Consider the following 18,705-nt stretch of genomic DNA (forward strand, 5'->3'; position numbering starts at 1 on the left):
TTTATTTTGTCCCTTATATTGCTAGGTAAGTCATTTTTGTTAACTTATGAATATAATCTATCATTTTAATGCATAAAAATAAATTTATTTTCTTCTCAGACATCATTGGCAATTACTTGTGGTTTCCCTAAGGGAGAACCTTGCTGTATGGTTTTGCTCTTTGCACCGCCCTCCCCCCAACCATCTTAGACAAGTGATAGATTGGTAAGAAACCTAATCTCAATCTTATGAAAATGACATGTTATATAAAAGTATCCTAACTTATTCCCTTTATCATAGTTCAATTATTGGACATAACATGTTGTCAGGGAGATCAACAACTAAGGCAAAATTTCTTGCATGGTGTTCCCTGCAGGTTTGATATTTCTATCCATATATTTATAATTGTTTGATTTGATTTTCTTCATTAATTTATTTTAATGTTGTTGATATAATGTAGTGTAATAGACAAACCGGCTCATATGAGTGCAGTTACTATATAATGCAATGGATGACAACAATTGTGCGTGCTCGTATTACAACTAATTGGGACACGGTAATATATTTTTGAATTTAAACAATTACTTTGCAATATTCTAAAGTTTGGTATACTAAAGTTGTCTTTCTATATACTAACTTAATGTCTTATTTTGCAGACATTCAAGAGTCCTTTGTCAATTCCCGCGAAGTCCATAAAGTTTGGTAGGATAGCATGTGCAAAATTCATAATTCAAATGTACAATAGTATTGATTAGGATATATGTATTTTGATTGTGTACATTTCAATTATCTTTTAAATGTTTTTGGATTATGGATGTTTGAGAAAATATTCTGTTATGGTTGTGCTACTGTCTGAAAAATATATGCAGGTTTAAATGTGGGAATCAATATAAAACAAAAAATTTATTAAAAAAAAGCAGTGGAATATGCCTCGGTTGCTACCAAGACCAAGGCAAAAAGTTTGCGAAAATTTTAATTAAAAAAAAAATTCACCAATGGCCTCGGTCCTACCTGACCCGAGGCGGAAAACTGTGTATATGGCACCGGTTTTGGAACAATCGAGGCATAAAACTGGGTATATGGCTTCAGGTGATAACCGAGGCCAAAAGGGGTCCCTTTTGGCCTCGCCCCAATATTCCTCGATTCCACACCCGAGGCAAAATGTGGAAAATAACTGGGGCAGAAAGCCCTTACTACACTGGTGTTTGTCAAAATATACTTTTTCAAACCAATTATTTCTCTTGTTTTTTGTACAACTGTTTAGTGTAAAACCCTCTTTTTTTCTGCCCTAAAAATATAAAGGGCTTAACACCATCTGTTGGGCCTAAGGGTTGGCCCATAGGGTGCCCAAAACCCCTAAACCAGCCCTAACCCCCTCATTCTTGCATTTTTCTAGAAACAGTTTTCTTTTCCCTCTCCCTTGGTTGCTTCGTGAGCTTTGCTAGGGTTTTGGATCCCCTTTCGTCTTCAAGTTAGCTCAACCCATTTTTCTGCCCACGTAAGTTGTTTCTCAGTTCATACTACTTCTTCTCTAGTCTTATTTTCGTGTTTCCGGTAAGGCTCATCTCAATGACCTTGTGTCTGTTCTGTTCTACTATTTTCCAGCTCATTAATCTATTCCTAGAGCTACTATGCTCGACTGTTTGGGTGTCCGAGTCCTTGGCTAGCATTTTTCTAAGTAAAAGAAGCTAGGGCTTTACTGTTTTCAAGATTTCTATGCCTGTTTGGTTGATTTTACGTACTGGGTGATAGATATATGTTGTTGGTTACGTGAAAATGTGTTGATTGTACTATTATATAATCCTAAAATTATTTTTTGGATTTTTAAGAAATTTAAAAAATATTTCAAATAATTTTTTGCAATTTTTAGTTGTGAAATATGATATATTTTATGGCGGTTTTTAACCATGAAAATGCTATATTTTGTGGCAGTTTTTAATCGTCAAAATATGATGTATTTTTTTGTGATTTTTAATGGTAAAAAAATATGATGCATTTTGTGGCGGTTGTTAAACGTCAAAATATGATGCATTTTGTAGTGGTTTTTAATCGCTATTATTATGTTTTCTTTTCTAACAACAATATCAGCGGTTAAAATATTTTTGTCAAAAATTGTTTTTGATATGTGTAATTGTGGCGGTTATTTTAACCGTCAGAAATTTCATTTGTGACAATTTTTAACTGCTTAAATTTATAATTTTAACCTCTACAAATATTACTATTTTTTGTAGTGTCTCGTTCATGAAAAAGAAAAATGAGGATACCATTTTCACCATTTTTACTTAAATAAGTGAGTTCAAATATATGCAAATTTAATAAAATTTATCTCTTCTCTGTTACAAATTGTTTATTGATTATATGCTTCATTGTAGTTTTAATATATTTTATAGGTTTTAATGAATGTGCATATTGAAATTGTTTCCTTGTAATCTTGATTCTTGCAAATATTTAAAAGAGGAGGAAGATGAATAATGTTAGCTGAATGACTAATGTAACCTTCAATCTATTTTACAAATCATGCATATAAGTGATAAAAAATATTTTTCACATATTGTTACGATGACAACATTTTATTATTATTATTATTATCTTTCTTTATAAATTGAATTTCAATTATGACCGAATTGGCTAAATTTCGGTTTTGGGGGTGAATTTGTCGAATTTTCATCAAGGCGACTGGGTTGAATTTAGTGCGTTTGGATTTTGTTGACTCAGTTGAAATTTGGTTGAGGCCAAGTCTACCGAATTAGAACCCATGTCAACCTTGGATCCAAATCGGTCTATCTAGACCTTTGGCCCGGGTCGGCTCTCTCGACCTACAACTCCTCCAAATCGTTTCGATCTTCGACTTAGGCTGACCAGTCTCGAACTTCGACCGAGGTCAAGCTGTCTCGACCTTCGTTTTGGGACAACACGTTTCAACCTTCGGCTCGGGCTTGTTCATCTTGACTTTCGACCTTTCTCGAACTTCGGCACCGGTCTTGACATGAAGTCCTACCAAGGTCATCTTGACTTTCACCTCGTGTCAACCCTTTCCTTTGGCCTGATTTGACATGTCTGAAATTTTGGCTTCTTCTGACTTTGGTCTTGGTCAGCCCATCTCGACCCTTGGTATGAAAGAGTCCATCTCAATTTTCTGTTCCAACGTGCCCTCTCAACATTAGTTACGTCTACCACTAATTTCTCAACTCAAATAACAGATAATAAGATGATGATAGTTGTCTTTCTCAACATGTATAATATTTATAGGAAATTGTAATTTAATAATAATAATATTATTATTATTATTATTATTATTATTATTATTATTATTATTATTATTGAAAGGTCATTTAGCTTAATCTAATATATACGTATTTGTAACTTGTGATAATAATTTATAATGAGAAATATTTGAGATTGTAAAAAGAATTTATAAGAAAAATGTTTTCTATTTCTTTATAAATAATATTGGGTTGGTATTAATATGAAATGCTTGTATTGAACTAGTATAAGCTTTTGAAACTAATAATAAATACGTTTGTAAATTACTTTTATTTCACTTTTTTACGACAAATTACAATATAATACTTTAATCTTATTTTATTTCAATAACATATTTAATTTCGTAATATCACATTTTTGTAATGAAATATAGATAATAAAGACACGTCATAAACAAAAGTATATAACTCGGAATATATAATATATTTGTAAAGTTATCCAAAAGGAAAATAATCATATTAACATACTATATACATCGAGACTTCTGAAACATAGAATTGTCCCAAAATTAAACATAACAAAAGGAAATGTTATCCTATAAACTTAAACTTAGGTTATTCATCATCCAGAGATACATTAATTTCTACATCATCTTTTGTTCATCCATAAAAGTGATCATTGCAAACGCAGAGAGACTAAAAATGTTTCTTAGTCTCTACAAGAAATTCTATAATTACCAACCAAATGTATCGACGATAGAGATGGTAAATAAACCCGTTCGCGTGGGTATTGTCTGAACCCGTCCCCGTTTTGACGGGGAATCCCCGCATTGACTGGGTATGGGTATGGGTATGGGTATGGGGAATCCTCGACTTTTTCAATTGGGTACGAGGATGGGTATGGGGATGTACATATCCCCGCCATATTACTCGTCCCCGTTTAAATTATTAAAATATTCCTAATTAATTAAATAACCATATATATATATATATGTATATATATATATATATATATATATATATATATATATATATATTATTTTTTATTTATTCTAATTATTTGGTTTGTCATGAAACCCATTCGCATTTCAATTATATTTTTCATCTTATCATAACCTTTATGTAATTATGTTAAAAATATGTGTTTTAATTAAAAAAAATTATGTCTCACATTTGAATATTTCTATTATTTATTAATATTTTTATTTAATGTATATTTTTCTTTCACATGAAAATGTTTAATACTCTCAATTTAAGTATTTAATAGCACAAACATTTCATCTACTAGGTAATATAAAAAAAACAATTTACTTATTATTCTTATTATTAGTTTTTGTTTCATTTGAATAACTTTTTTATTTCACTAAAACATTTTTTGTTATTTCTCAACCACTGAGTATATATGTTGATATTTGAAAAGTTTTCTTAGATCTCTAAGATATTTTTCAACTTATTATATCCTTAATTATACATTTGTTTTTCTTTGTGCGATTTCTTTCAATAGTCTCTCAAATTGTTTGTAAACATTTGTTAATTTTTTAATATTTTTATTTCTTGTTTATTTTCATTATTTAGAATACTATTTCGATATATTTTATTTAATTATTTTTTATAATTTAAATCATTATCAATCATACTGTAATTTTTCACTATAATTGTATAAATAACTTTTATTTACTACAATATAAAAGATTTAGTGTAATTGTCATTAATATTTTTTTATCACCATCCAACATAATTGAAGTTCAAAAGATACAATATCTATGTTAAAATTTTATTATTATGATTATTATTTGTTCTTTGTATCATTTTGATTAAGTAATATATTATAACTTTTATTAGTATATAAAAAAGAGATTCATTAGAATTTAAAAGATTCAAGTAAACAAACATTTAAAATATATTTTAATTTAAATATTTGTTTTCCTTTTATATTTTTTTAAAAATATTCTTAAATTTTATCAACTAGGTTTCATTAATGTTTGTAAATTTAATAAATGTGTTCGTTCTTATGAAATTTTATTTGGTATTATAATCCGAAATGTAAACAATTATAATTTATTTTAAACTTTTATTATGATTATTATTTGTTCTTTGTATCATTTTGATCAAATGATATATTATAACGTTGTATAAAAAAAGATTTATTAAAATTTAAAAGATTGAAGTAAACAAACATTTAAAATATCAATTATGTTCTTTGTATCATTTTGATCAAATGATGTATTATAACTTTTATTAGTGTATAAAAAAAAGATTTATTAGAATTTAAAAGATTGAAGTAAACAAATATTTAAAATATATTTTAATTTGAATATTTGTTTTTCTTTTATATTTTTTAAAAAATATTTTTAAATTTTATCAATTATGTTTCATTAATATTTGCAAATTTAAGAATTGTTTTAGTTCTCATGAAATTTTATTTGGTATTATAATGTAAAATGTAAACAATTATAATTTATTTTAAAGTATTTGATATCGAAGAAACAACCATCATTGTAATATTGAATATTTGATAATATTATGTTTCCTTTATCATAATTTTTTTTTATTTTATAAAAATTAATTAAAATTAATATTGAAGTAGTAAGAAAATGGGTATGGGTATGGGTACGAGATTATACTCGTTACCCGGTGGGGATGGGAATGAGTCAAAAGTTTAATACCCGCTGGGTTTGGGTATGGGGATGAGGATGAATTTTTTTTACGGGGATGGGTATGGGATAGCGAAACCCGTGTCTGCCCTGCCCCGTTGCCATCCCTAATCGACGATAATAAATTTTCATGCTACACATGTCATGATAAGCCCATGTACTTGATTATGTAAGCATTATTGATCATTGTCAGGTTTAATTATAATTAATGTAATTAAAATTGTTTTGGTTTTATATACAGATGTAATCAATGGATGAAATCTTTTTAATATGTTCAAGGCATATAATGAGAATTTCGAGTTTATAAAGTTTAACACATTTATAAGGATTTATAAGAATATATATATATATATATATATATATATATATATATATATATATATATATATATATATATATATATATATATATATTGTATCACACCTAGCCGATTTCGCTAGCATACCAACACATATTACCCTTGACCGATAACTCATATCGGACAAGGCTGGGGGACTGGTGTACCACACCTAGCCAAACTCGACCAAATAAGTAAACAATATATATATATACACCAAGGCAGTCAAGTATTCAGCCTAGGCCGAGTTAGCCTAAGTTTTACCAATTCTAACCTAAACATCTAGAGGAACAACCTGCACCTCATATAACCAACATAAGTCGTCAAGGTAAGTAGCCGGCCTAGACCGACTATTCCAGCAGACCCGGTAAGATTAAAGCCTAGGCCGACTACTCCAATAAACTCAGTATAATGAAAACCCCCCAGCGTTCAATAGGTCCTAAGGGCCTAGGCTAGGGCCCAGGTCCACTTACAGCCAAAACCCAAGCTAAGGCCCGGCCCATAGAATAACTAGACATAATTAATGATCTATAAATAGACGTGGACCCCAGTAATTAAAGGTCATTAACCACAGATTTGACCTTTTTGAGAGTTTTGACTCACTTGAGCTTCGGAGTCCCTTCTGCAGGTAACCCCCTCAGGGTCCAATCCGACATGTATCAAGCAGGAAGTGGCCAACTGAGGAGATAGCGGACTACATGGGTAAGGTGACGCTTGTGCCTAACTTATCTTGTTTGTTCTCTGTAGGAACAATTAGCGCCCACCGTGGGGCACGAGATGAACACCTTTAGTACCCATTTTTCTCCAAAGATGGTTTCCACCCGTAGTAGAGCTGGAGTGAACAAGCAGACGGATGCTGGTCCCTCAAGACCTGCTGGCATCGCCCCTGACCTAGCCGCCATCCTGGACGGCCAGGCGAAGATGCAACAAGAACTGACAGATCTGAAGAAACGCAATGCTGATGAGATGGAGGCGCTGCGACAAGAGAACTCTTGCCTTAGGCGAAAGATCGAAGTTGATCCCACCTTGAAGGGAAAGGCCAAGGAAGCCTTTGAGGCTGCAAGGTCCCTGGCCTTCCAGCCCATAGAGGAGGAAAGCGAATACAACCCCACCCCTCACACCTTCACCACCACCCAACAAACACCCATCCCCTCCACCCATCCCACTCACTTTCCATCCACTCAACCAGGGTATACCGCAGCCCCAACCCCTGCCGCTACCCTCCCTACCACCCAGATCCCCTACAAAATACCCACCACCCTACACACCACACATGTTCCACCATACAACCCGCAATACCTTCCAACAACCCACATCCCCCCTCACAACCTTACCTCCACCTTCCCCGCTATGATCAACCATCCCGTCCCACCCCATCTGCTCCCTCCCCACCAGCCCAGACGTGGCTACCCCTTCACCGACTTCATCGTCAACACCCCTCTTCCTACCCAGTGGGAACCTTTCACCCTGGACCGCTATACTGGTGAAACCGACCCTAATGAGCACCTCAAAGTCTACATCACCCAGGTCGCCCTGTACACGTCCCAAGACGCAATATTCTGCAAAGCCTTCCCCACCACCCTCAAGGGTCTTGCCCTGGAATGGTTCACAACCCTTCCACCTTGCTCCATCGACAATTTTGACGTCCTTTCTCACATGTTCTCCACCCATTTTGCTGGCAGCCGCCCACATCAAACTACCACAATCCCCCTCTTGGGCATTAGACAAGAACAAGGCGAACCGCTCAGAGCGTTCATAGATCGCTTCAGTAAGGCAACTCTTCGCACTCCACACCTCAACCAAGAGATGATCCTCCAGTGCATGGCACTCACCCTACAACCCGGCCCCTTCGCCAACAACGTCTACCTCCACCCACCTGTCTCTATGCACAAACTCAAATTGCGTGCAGCCGACTATGTCTGCATGGAGGAAATGCAAACCCTCCACACCAAATTCTGCAATAACTATGCAGCCACCACCGCCAACCCTACCCCGCAACCTAACCCACACCCTGATGCCCGCCCCCACGAGCCCCGCCAACCTCGCTTCACCAGATACAGCCCTCGATGAGACACTACAAGCTGACCTGATCCCTCCACGCAAGACAACCACACCTCCCAACGCTGATATGACCAAATATTGTCGCTACCACCGCAACCATGGCCACACTACAGAAGAATGCAAAGCACTCCAGGATAAAATAGAATAACTGGTCCGTGCTGGCCACTTTCATCGTTTCATCCGCAGAGATGACCATTCCTCTTCCTCTCGATCCCGCAACCCCCCTCGATCCGACCACAGACGCCCTCCACATGACTCCCGTCACGACAGACACCCCGCCCAACCCACCAACCAAGAACCCGAACCGGCCCGCACCGACATCACCCCTACCGACCCTCCCCTACGTGGCACCATCAACACCATCTCTGGTGGCTTCGCTAGTGGAGGATCCACCTCTTCTGCCAGAAAGAGACACCTCCGTCATATCCAGTCCATCAACCACATCACCCATTCCCACCACAGACGTCGCATGCCTCCCATCATTTTCACAGATGACGACTTTCATGGCCTCGACCACCAACAAGATGACCCCATGGTCATCACGGTTGAAATCGAAAACTACATCGTTAACAAAGTCCTTGTTGACCAAGGCAGCTCCGTTGACATCCTCTACTGGGCCACCTACCAAAAACTCCAACTTCCGGACACCGCTATAGTCCCGTATGATGAACCAATATATGACTTCTCTGGTGAACAAGTTTCCACCCGCGGCTACATCGACCTTCATACCATCTTTTGTGAGGGAACCCAAACCAAAACCATTCCAATCTGCTTCCTTGTCGTCGACGCGCCAACATCCTACAATGTCCTCCTAGGCCGTCCTTCCCTCAACACCCTTGGCGCTTTTGTCTCCACCCCCCACTTGGCCATGAAGTTCCCTTCTCCTTCCAGTGACATCCTTACCATGCACTACGACCTACGTTTGGCACGCGAATGCTACATGGCCAGCCTGTGCCCACAACTCCCTATTCAACAAACCAACCACATTGAGCGACCACCTGGCTCCGGTATCGAACTCTCAAGCGAAGACCTGGACCCTAGAGTAGGTCAGGATGTTCGTCTCGAGCCAGTTGAGGAGACCTCCCTTTTAGAGCTTCCCAACGGCCACTCTATCAACCTAGGCACCGGTTTGAACTCTGACGAGCGTGCCATCATCACACCCATCCTCACCAGCAACACAGACCTTTTCACCTAGTCAACTGCTGATCTACCTGGGGTGGACCCTCTGATGGCATCCCACAAACTATCCATCTATAAAGAAGCCCGCTACATATCCCAGAAAAAACGCAAACTTGGTGAAGAACGCCGCCTGGCAGCTAAGGTTGAAGCCGACAAGTTACTGAACGCATGATTCATAGAAGAAGCTCAGTACACCACTTGGCTCTCTAACGTAGTCTTGGTGAAGAAAGCCAATGGCAAATGGCGGATGTGTGTAGACTACACAGATCTAAACAAGGCTTGCCCTCGCGATGCCTACCCCTTACCCAACATCGATCGACTCGTTAACGGCGCAACAGGGAATAAAGTACTTAGTTTTTTGGATGCATATTCCGGGTACAACCAAATCCCCATGGCCGTATCTGACATGCACAAAACCGCCTTTATCACGGACGATGCTAACTACTTCTATAAGATAATGCCTTTTGGTCTCAAGAACGCTGGAGCAGTTGAAGATTGATCTTGAATCAAATCTTGGAGCTTTTGACTTGGTTTGAAGCTTGGAGAAAGTAGTTTGTGGTAGGCTGGGATGTGCTACCACTGAGGTTTGATCTTTCTCAAGCTTTGTGTGTCTGCCTGGTGGTTTTCCAGGTCTGCAAGAGGGTTCTTGTTAGGCTGGTGTGATTCTTATGTGACTCAAGAGTCTTTTGTGGTGTTTTTGCATATTTTTAAAGTGTAAAGGTGGATACTTTGTAAATCTTTTGAAATAGTGCAAAGTCAAGCTCGGGTTGCCTTGACAAACTGGATGTAGCTCAGGTTTGAGTGAACCAGTATAAAAATCTCGTGGTCTCCTCTTTTCTCTAACCTTTCTCTCTTGCATTTTCATTTTAAAGTTTCAAGCACTTCTGTTTTAATCATCTTTTTCATGGCATCTATAGCATTGAGCATGTTTACATAATCATTTAGAACCTGTCTTGATCAATCTTGTGCATTGTTACTGGTTTAAAACTTGAATTTGCATTTGTGCATTTTTCGCAGTATTTCAGTCGACTATTTTCCTATTTCAATCGGTTGATTATACCAGAACATAATCTGTTTAGTAAAATCAATCGATTAACTCTATTTTTGATCAATTGAAAGTGTACAGTTCAGTACTGTTTGCATCCTAACTTGGTGATCTAATTTATTTAATTAAAGGTGGTTTTTAGATTTCAAAGATAGCTTAAATTTTTAACTAGCCAATTCAACCCCCCTCTTCTTGGCATTTCAATCATTTCAAAACTAACATATATATATATATATGTGTGTGTGTGTGTGTGTGTGTGTGTATGTGTGTGTGTGTCATGATATATTAAATGTGAAGATACCAACAATATTCTAATTTGTTGAAGAGGCCAAATTAGAAATATTGAAATTTAAGTAAGTAATTGACAAAAGTTACATATAGGGTTATTGTCCCCATCTGTGAGCACAATACGTATTATTCATTGATGAAGGATTGACCCCAACCAAGGATGGAGGCACATGCTTAAGAAGACTAAGCATGTTTAGAAAGGAAGTTCAATAATCCTTCATCCCTTTCATTTGTGTTTGTTATTTTTGACTTAGTTGAATTAACTTTAGTTGACTTGTTGACCTTTGACTAGGTTTGACATGTTGACTATAGTTGACTTGACTTAAGGCAACATGTTAATATATGTTTATTTTCTTTGTAGGTTAATTAGGGGTAAGAAAGCAATGCTAGGTGGTGCATGTGTATTAGGGAACATAAATGATATGGAGGAGAGAGTAAAGCAAAGACATAAAGCATAAAGTAAAAGGCATAAAACAAGTGTACCTATGTACCTTTGGTCTCCTTTGTTTTTAGCACACTTTGGCCACTTTTTGAAGACATATGAGACACATTCTTTGTCTCCTTTTGTGCTAGAACGAAATTAGCCTTGCACACACCATAGTTAGCTCTTTTGTCTCTCATTTTTGTAACCTTATTTGACCTAGTTTCTAGAAGTTAGGGTTAGGTTTTTGTAGAGACATCCTTACGTATCTTTTATTTGCTTAGAGGCCCTTAAACTCTTCTATATAAGGGGTGCTCCTAGACATGTAAAAGGGTTGAACATTTTGAAGTAAAAACACTCTTGTGTCTCAACCATTTGTGAAAGTTTCCTCCCTTGGGAGTGAATACTTTTAAGCCTTATCTTGCATAGCAAGTGGTGGCACACATCCACTCATCTTCAAGGTTGCCATGGCTTCTAGCCTAGCCTTGTAGTGGCATGTTTCTCACATTTTTACCATTTCTTTCCTTTCCATTTTATGTTTGCTTCTTCCTTTAATTGTTCTTGGTTTTCTATGATTTATGTATTTTCCATTTCCTTTTCATTTTGAATCAATCCATAATCTTCCTCTTTTGAGCTTTGTGAAAGGAACCTTCACATCTAGATAGCTTGCTATCTTAATGTCCAGTGGGGATTTCACTTAGCTTTCTTAATCAACTCACACCATATTCAATAATCTTAAAAAGGAACAACATAATCCTTCATCATTCATGTACCTTTCTCTTCCTCCCCATCAGAAGAGAAGTGAAGAGGATACCTTCAAGTACTTTACAATTAGAAATCAGATACCATCTTATTTGTTATTCCCTATGATGCACGAATACGAGACATGTATTGGATACGACACATATCCGAAATGTCGATGCATTTATTTTGAAAATAATATGATACGATACGTAATATATGCAACTTGAAAAGTCTACAATTATTCTAAAAAAATATGATAAATATATGACTGTTATTGTGGTAATCCAAATTAAAATCATATATATCAAAGTTGTCAATATAAAAAGTTATAAATTATTGTCAATAAAAGTATTATTGTATTGATAAGGATACTTCATTGATATGCATCAAGGTAAAAGTATCCTAAAGTATTGATAAGGATACGTGATTGAAATGGAAGTATCGGTGCATCATAGTAATACGTATCAATTTACATGCAGACAAATATGTTTTCTCCATTGTGTTTATTTAATCCTTTGCATGCACACCATACTACATGAGAGTCAATGCATGATTGAGAATGAGGCTTCTTCTTCAACTAAGAGAAGATTTTTAAGTAAATAATATTTTATAAATTAAAAAGAGTATAGAAAAGAAAACAAAATATTACAAGCAACAAAAGTTTAATAAACAAATAACAGAACTATATAATATTTTATAAATTAGAAAGAGTATAGAAAAAAAAACAAAATATTAAAAGCAACAAAAATTTAATAAAAAAATAACAAAATTGTCAAAACTGGGATTTAAACCCACGCCCTCTTTCAAGGACCAGAACTTGAGTCTGGCGCCTTAGACCACTCGGCCATCCTAACATTGCTAATTACTAGAATGACTTTCTGAAAATACATTTATACAGATTTAGTGAAGCCAGTGAGAAAGTACATGTTAATCAAAATAATTTATGAAATGACATTAAAGTCCACTTTGATTTATCCACATCTCTCTCAAAATTCTTTAAATTCTTGTAGCTTAAGTAAAACTAGCCTTGGATTTGTTTGCCTCAAAAAATTAGATTAACTATATTGAGATTCGAATATAAAAAAAAGGTGAAGGTTTAATATCAAACACTATTATCATTGAGACCAATGATGGTGTAATCAAAGTGATGCTAATGCTTAAATTCCTTCTACACTCTCTTGGGTTGGTTACATAAGGGATATGACTATGTTTGAAGTAGAAGAAAATAGTCATTTAGCGCACCACACAGTCTAATATTACAAGTTCCACCACCTTAACATTCACGTTAGGATTACAAGCTATCACGACCTAGCTTGGCAATCCTTTTGATACGTTAATTGTTTATAAGTCAATGAAGAAAAATATGTTGCTTGGCTATGTTTTTGGATAAGTTTAAGTCACGGGTTTGATTGTTTTAAGTAGGGTTGGACAAAATGTATTGAACTGCACTGAACCATTAAAAACTGCACTGTACTAAAAAATAGTTCGTTTAAACTGCACTGAACTGAAAAACAGTTCAAACAAACTAAACTGAACTATTTTTTTTCTGACAAACTGAATTGAACTGCATTGAACTGCAATGCACTATAATATGAAATGAATTGTTATAAACATATCTGTTTTATGAACTGCATTATTCTTGAACTAAACTGCACTATTTTTTCACTTAACTGCAATATTTTTTTAATCATTTTTTAACCGAATTGCTTTGATTTTGAACCAAAATGTATTATTTTTCAATCGAATTGGACTAATTTTGAACCAAATGTACTATTTTTGAACTGAATTGTAATATTTTTGAACCAAATTGTACTAATTTTGGACCGAATTTTACTAATTTTAAACTAAATTGCACTATTTTTTGAACCGAATTCCACTGATTTTGAACCAACTGCACTATTTTTTAATCGAATTGTACTATTTTTGTACCGAATTACATTGATTTTGAACCAAACTGCTTAAGAAAATTACAAAATCCTAAAGAACATGAGCAAGATTTATATTTCAAAAATCATATTGAAGACAAACATGGTCATTCATTTCTCAACGAAACCAACATCGTATATATCATACTTTAATACACCAAAATCAACATATTAGTACCTGTTAATACAAAGGTTTATATCTTAATACATATGTTTATGTAACCTTTGCGATGATTATCAATTTATTGATGGGAGCAGATGCGAGAGGTACTCGAGGTCAACAGGGAAGAGATGATTTCGCTGCAAAGTCTACCTAGGCTGGACTTCATGTTTTATTTGGGCTTTTCTTTAGGGCTAAGGCTCGTGTATTGTATTACCCCTAAGGCTTCATTTCGAATACCGACTATCTCTTACTCCTTTTGGGTTGTAGGCTTTGTAGTGAGCTTTAGTATTTCCTTTTAAGTACCTTGGATAACTGTAAGGAGTGACTTTATACTCCGCAACTTGGCTCTTTATATTATCCGGTGTAAGATTTCATTTAATTATTTTATTATTTAAATGGGATGTTACAAAATGTATTAATTATATTAACTAAAATTAATTATTAACTAAAACTTAGTAAAATATATTAACTTATATAATTTTATGTAACTAAAGTTAAATTAGAAACTAAATATATAAATATGACAAATTTATATTTTACATTTTGTTTTCTTAAAAATATAATAATATTTTCAATTTTGTTTCTAAATATAACATATTTAAATATTTATAAGTATATTATTAATTTTATATAAATTAAAATATATTTTATTATACTTATAAATAAATTTAAATTCTCATTAATCATTGTAATTCTTTTATATGCAGCCTTTTAAAAAAATAGTACTATATTACTTATTTATTTTCACATGTAAAAGAATATTATTATTTCCAAATACGAATTTCTTAAAGAAATGTATCATTCTTTTGAAATATTAAAATTAAAATTTAATTATATTAAACTAAGAAAACAAAAAATTTATTTAAAATTCTGGTCTACCAAACTAGTGAAATCAATGTTGTAGCTTCATCTTATTCCACCTCGGCAAATCTCACACCATCCCATTCTCTGTCCTTTAATGCCCTTGAGAAACCTCTATTGCTAACTAAGGGAAAATAAACTTAATCATGAATAGTACAATAGTTAACTATTAGTGCAAATAGTTAACCATTTCAGGTACAGTTTTCAAAACTTTAACTAATCAATAGTACAGTTCAGTTTTGTTATTTATAGTTTAGTTATTTTTAGTTTGATATAGTTTAGTTAACTATAGTTTAGTATAATTAAGTTATTTTTGCCCCGCCCTATTTTTGAGATGTAGGAGAAACAACCACTCAAGAATTTGTCCTGTTAAAAAAGAAATACTTTGAAAACCAAGTTTCTATTCTTCAAAAGATGCTGAGATGAGATATATTTGAGGGAGTTTCAACGCTTTTTCTTTGTTCACTATGTCTCATCGATTGCATGCACTTTGTTTGATGTTTCAACGCAATGAGAAGGACATGAACCTACGCACTCCTTAATAACTTCAAGTCTAATAACATTTCCAAAATCAGATTAATGGTTGTCATTGTAGAGAAGTCAAGTGTAATAACATCACAAGTAGGTAGGGTTTCATAGTTACTCAACTTGACAACATATATTCTGTTCCTGCAGAGAACAAATAAGAGGTTAGACACAAGCGTCACCTTACCATGTAGTCTGCTATCTCCTCAGTTGGCCTCTTCCCGGTCGATACATGTCAGCTTGGACCCGGGGGGGGGGGGTTACCTGTAGAAGAACCTCCGAAGCTCAAGTAAGTCAAAGCTCTCAGAGAGTCAAATCAATGATTAATGAATGCGTACCTTTAAATGATGGGGTCCACGTGTATTTATAGAGCATTAATGACGTTTGACCATTTCATGGGTTGGGCCTTGACTTGGGCTCTAGGTAGGGCTTGTGAGTGGGCCAGGGCCCAAACCCAGGCCCTTAAGGTTTATTGGACGTGGATGTCTCCATTATGTTGAGTTCATTAGAGTGGTCGGCCTAGGTTCTAAACTTAGCGGATATGCTGGAGTAGTCGGTCTAGGCCGACTATTTGTCTTGATAGCTTACGTTGATGTAGGTTAGGCTAAGCCGACCTAGGCTGGATACTTGGCTGTCTTGATATGCACACTTTTTACTTGGTTGAGTTTGGCTAGGTACGGTACACCAGTCTCCCAGCCTTGTCCGATATGGGTTGTCGGTCAAGGATGATATGTGTTGGTAAGCTAGCGGAAACGGCTAGGTGTGATACACCAGTCCCCCAGCCTTTAAGTGTGATGAACAGTGTTAAGGCTTATAATTTGCAACTGTCAGAAGGTAGGTGAAGGGGCGTCAGTTGGTCATATCAAAAAAGTTTTGGCGCCGTTATTTTGGAGTGGGTTTTTCGTAATGATGGTGTCGCTTGATCTGTGATATGGTTTTGGCGGGAAGAGGTTCGTCGTTTGGGATCACAGGCTATAAATATGTGCTTTCTGAATTTAAAGACCTTGTGCACGTAAAAGTGTCTGACTAGTCCTCTATCTCGACCGACATCTTTCCGTAAAAAACGAAATCAGGTATGTCCAGTAATAATAGCGTGTCTACGTCTAGTAGTAGTGAAAGTACCGAGTCAGATAGGAGTAAGGATGGACGACTTGGCGGAGAAGGTGCAAGTTCTGGAGTTGTTACAAGCGGAATGTCGATGGAGGTGGTGAGGGAAGTTCGAGAGGATCCTCCTGAGGAGTTGGAGGAGAGTAACTGGCCGGCCAAGGGCTGCTATGGATGGGTCGCTGCTGATGTTCGTGACCAGTCATCATTATTTAGGTGGTCCCGTCTGTTAAAATCTTGGCTAAACTGTACACCCGTTATGTCTAAGGGTGTCAGCGGAGATATCGTTTCGTCGGAGAGGGTGAGTGCCATCGACCGGGTATGCCACGGGCAGGAGGGGGCTACCGAGAAATTCTTTTTCATGTATATGTGCCATTTTTCACAGCTCCATGTACGACTACCCTTTGACGACTTTACTATGGGTGTGTTGCGGGCGTTGAATGTGGCGCCTACTCAGCTTCATCCTAACAGCTGGGCCTACTTGTAGGCCTTCCGCATTTTGTGCGAGTCTTTGTACTTGGAGCCTACTCCCTATGCATTCTTGTATTTTTATGACACCAGACCCCGAAGGCCGGCTACTTGGCTTTCTTTAATCAGCCGTCCTAGCATCAGCAGGTTGGATGCGTTCTCCCAATCTTTCAAGCACTTCAAAGACGGGTACTTCAAGGTCGTTGTGAAGGAGGGGGGTGAGTCGCATTTCTTGAATGCGGATGGGAGTACCAAGTTTCCCTTTAGCTGGACCAACAATCCGTCTCGTTATAAAGACATGGGAGTGGAGGAGTTGTCGGCTGGTGACCAGGAGGTGGTGGGGATGTTGTTGAGATTTGTGGATAAGTTGCCCACTAAGGGTCTAGTTAGGGTGCATCCGATAATAGATATTGAAGGTATCTGTTTATTTCTTAAGCTGTGTTAATGATGCTAAGTTGTTTTGATCCGAGTTATGATATGTTATTGCAGGGCATATGACGCAATCTGGTAAGAAGAATTTGGCGCTCTTTCAATCGCTGAGGAAGGAGATGGCCGCTAAGGCCAAGGAAGCTGGGAAAGCCGATGTTCCTAACCTGCAGGACTCAGTTGTGGAAGTACATGTACACGGCGGAACGAAGAGGAAAGCCGAGCTCCCGCCTCGACCTGGGAAGGGTAAAGACGTGAAGAAAATAAGGGCGGCTATTCTTGGGTCGGCAAGCGGGGCGGGATCGGCTAGTGGAGAGAGGTTGCCGGAGGCCGGGCTGATTAAGTTGCCGGAGATATCCGTGAGGAAGGACATCTCGATCAACCTTCCAGACACTGTTGTTAACTCTATTGATAACATGGAGGTTGATCATATCGTGAGAACAATGGTGGAGTTTGGAAGCAAGGCGTTAGTCTTGGGTCGACGTGTAGGGTCCCTTTACAGAAGGGAAGTGAAGGAGGTGGGGGAGTTGCAGGGTAAGGTGGAAAAGCTTGAGGAGGAGAAGACGGCTCTAGAAAAGGAGAAAGAAGGGTGGGAAGCGGAGAGGAAGAGGCTGGCATCATGGAGAGTGCATTGTTTGGACTTTGAGGAAAAACTGAACAAACGTATAGGGGAGCTGAAAGAAGATTACGAAGATTTGAAGGACAAGTACGACGGGGCTGTTGGGGAGTTGGATGATTTGAAGAACAGCGTTATCCAAGAGCATATAAATGGTTTCGAGAAGGGGTTGCGGCAGGCGGCCTTCTTCTATCAGGATGTGGATGCCTTGGATTCAAGATTTGACGTGGATAAAGATGTAGTTGGCGGGAAGTTGGTGAGGGAGGATGAAAAGGGTGCGGAAGAGGTGGGGGAGAAGGCGGCAGAGGAGGAGAAGGATGCGGAAGCTGCCGTGGAGGGTGATGATAACAAGGCGACGTAGGACCGACCTTTTTTATAATTTGAAACTGGAATTCTATGTCTGTAATAATCCGTACACTATGTCTGTAGCAATTCGTACACTCTTTTACTTTGCTTTTAATATGATTAATGCTTTGTGTATGCTATGTTTTTTATTGGATACCGATAACTTGTGTGATAGTGGTGCGTTAGCGGTATGGTATAATTATGAGTGGGTGTTTTGATGTATGTGATGTTTGGTGAATTCGATTTTTTATTGAGGGTATTCGACCCTGACCGTTTTATTCGTGGTAAGGGTTGGGAACTTAAAACGAAAGAACCAAGAGTAAAGGGTGTTCGACCCAGGTCGCTTACTTGTGGTAAGGGT

General features: G+C 36.8%; 1 non-coding gene across 1 annotated transcript; it reads right to left on the minus strand.

Moving 5' to 3' along the window:
• Positions 1-12,681: 12,681 nt before the first annotated feature.
• On the minus strand, positions 12,682-12,765 carry TRNAL-CAA (transfer RNA leucine (anticodon CAA)). Its single transcript has one exon. It is a non-coding gene; the product is annotated as a tRNA-Leu (tRNA).
• Positions 12,766-18,705: the final 5,940 nt, after the last annotated feature.

The sequence above is a fragment of the Vigna unguiculata genome, chromosome 4, assembly GCF_037176805.1.
Source record: "Vigna unguiculata cultivar grain cowpea cultivar isolate G323 ecotype 2 chromosome 4, ASM3717680v1, whole genome shotgun sequence".
Lineage (NCBI taxonomy): Eukaryota > Viridiplantae > Streptophyta > Magnoliopsida > Fabales > Fabaceae > Vigna > Vigna unguiculata.